Raw genomic sequence first — 2,903 nt, 5'->3', positions numbered from 1 at the left:
GCATACAGGTTTCTCAAGAGGCAGGTCAGCTGGTCTGGTATTCTCATCTCTTTCAGAATTTTCCACAGTTTATTGTGATCCACACAGTCAAAGGCTTTGGCATAGTCAATAAAGCAGAAATAGATGTTTTTCTGGAACTCTCTTGCTTTTTCAATGATCCAGCGGATGTTGGCAATTTGATCTCTGGTTCCTCTGCCTTTTCTAAAACCAGCTTGAACATCAGGAAGTTCACGGTTCACATATTGCTGAAGCCTGGCTTGGAGAACTTTAAGCATCAAAAAAAGATACCAAGGGAACATTCCATGCAAAGATGGGCTCAATAAAGGACACAAATGGTAGGGACCTAACAGAAGCAAAAGATATTAAGAAGAGGTGGCAAGAATACACAGAAGAACTGTACAAAAAAGATCTTCATGACCCAGATAATCACGATGGTTTGATCACTCACCTAGAGCCAGACATCCTGGAATGTGAAGTCAAGTGCGCCTTAGAAAGCATCACTACAAACAAAGCTAGTGGAGGTGATGGAATTCCAGTTGAGCTATTTCAAATCCTGAAAGATGATGCTGTAAAAGTGCTGCACTCAATATGCCAGCAAATATGGACAACTCAGCAGTGGCCACAGGACTGGAAAAGGTCAGTTTTCATTCCAATCCCAAAGAAAGGCAATGCCAAAGAACTCTCCCTTGCTTACCTCCCTTCAATATGTACAAGACCTGTCTGAGGCGGTACCTGATTCCTTAGGGTGGACTCGATTCTGCAAGGGGAAAAGAATTAGTGCTCCCTCTTCTGGGCCTGGATCAGGAGATTGAGAATGTGGAAATGTGGCTATTCCTCTTTGGAAAGGTACACTATCCTTAGGACCTCTCCAAGAACTCCAAAGCTCACTTTTACATGAGAAAAGCCCAGTTCATGCATAGATTCCATCAGTGTTCTGAGTCAAGCCATCTGATTCCAGCTCTGTGTCCCGTAACTTTATCTGTGGCACAGCAAAGATGATTCTTAATGCTCAATTTGCACTTTGTGCAGAAGAGACTCTTCCTGTGCCCTCCTCTTACGGCACAGTTGGGTGAGAGATGCTTGGAATAAGTGCCAAGCTGATGGTCTGTGTGTGCATGCTGGAGCCACCCAGCTGGGAGAAAGGAGAATGTTCTATCTATCTCTACTTCACCCTAGTCTTTTAATACCACTAAATTCTCCAATCCCCTTCCCTAAAAATATGTAAAACTGAACAAGGACAAAGGATATGGAATTTAAAGTTTCCACTTTAGGGAGAGCTTAAAGCCTCATGAATCACTTTTCAAAGTGTCCAAAGCCCACAGTGGTCTGATCAGAAGGGACACAGCCCTAGGTGTGGCTGGAAGCAGGAAGGCACCGGCTCAGGATCTTTTTGGGAAATAAGCCATACCCACCACTAGATGGCGCTGAGAGATGGCCTCCAACGTCCTAGCAGGTAAGTGGCTCACACCCAGGACTTTGAGATGGAAGACAGGTTATGTTGCCTGGATTAACCCCTCTTCACAAAAAGGAGTTTGCAATAAGAGCTTCTGATAGGATATAAGCCCTGACACTTCTCATAAAAAAAAAAAACCCTGAGCCTAAGCCTGATGATCAGAAGCACAGAAGGCAAAGGTGTGATTGATCAAGGGAGACCTGCTGGTTTCATGCTAAACCACCCGGGAATGGAGGAACTGCTGCAATGACTGTGTCTTCTCATCCGTTCAGGTATTTCTGGTCTTCCTTTCTCTGTGAATTTCCCCAGAATTCAGTGTGTTGGCCCGCTCTTAACAGCAACCACATCCTGGAAGGTGCCCTGCAGGGTAATGCTGTATTCCTGAAGCAGAGGGAACTCCCAGCCTTGTGTGGCGGTCCCCACCTCAGTCCATAGGCCTGTTCCAGTCAAAGCAGCTGCTTAGAAGGGAAGCCAAGCTGCCAGAGCACCTGTCACCTACTTGGACTTGGTCCCTGCCCAGGCCCTCCTGCCCACTGATGTGAGCAGCCATTGTTTTCATCTGGGATGAAAGTTGAAGGAGAAAAAAGACAGCTGGTTTCAAACCACAGTGTTCCAAGTTCTGAAATGATCTATCAATAGAATCCCAGTTAGATGGCTGGATTTACCAGATGCTCATGCCCTGAGCTCCATCAGCTCCAAATTTAGCTTCTCTTTCCCCCTCCCTGCCATCTCCTCTCCACGATTTCCTCCCTCATCCTACCTAGCCCCCCTCCTCCTGGCTCTTTCTTGCCTTGGGAGCCCTCAGCTACACTGGACAGATCATTCCGCATTGATAAATGTCGTCATTACGTCAGTTCTACCTTGTGTTCCCCTCTGGGGTTGTTGCTGCTCTCTAAGAAGATCATTGGAACGTGGGAATATGATGTATAACAAACCTGTCAGTACTGTGCAGGATCCAGGTCCTAAGCAGCAGAAAAATACACATCCCTGAGCCTGCTGATCCCAAAGGCCAGGGCCTGAATGCATATTTTGAATAAGTGCCCCCAGGATTTTGTGGCCAGAGGCTAGATGGAGAACCACTGCCTACCTTCTTGCTGGAATCCTCCTCTACACCCCCCGTCACCTACTCCTCTTGATAGTTACCAGGTCTTTAGTTTTTGCATATCTTCCTAGTCCTCTACCCCTTTATATCCTCATGTTCACTCCTCATTTAACAACACTCGTTAGGTGTCTATCATATGCCAAGGATGGGGCTAGACCTTTACCTCCACCCCTCAGAGCAGGTAAGAATCCTGCCCCCTGCCCTCCAAATGCAGAACCCCGCCCCTCCCCATCCTCCACCAGGCTTCCTCTGGCTTCAGAGCCCACTGCTGCACTGGACGGATGGGTCATTTTCAGGGACACAAGCGGTAACTGCATCAGTTCTTCCCCATGTTCCCCACTGGGAAGA

Source organism: Bison bison, unplaced genomic scaffold (genome assembly GCF_000754665.1).
Source record: "Bison bison bison isolate TAMUID 2011002044 unplaced genomic scaffold, Bison_UMD1.0 scf7180017864239, whole genome shotgun sequence".
NCBI classification, from domain to species: Eukaryota; Metazoa; Chordata; class Mammalia; order Artiodactyla; family Bovidae; genus Bison; species Bison bison.
Note: the sequence above shows the minus strand (reverse complement) of the source record.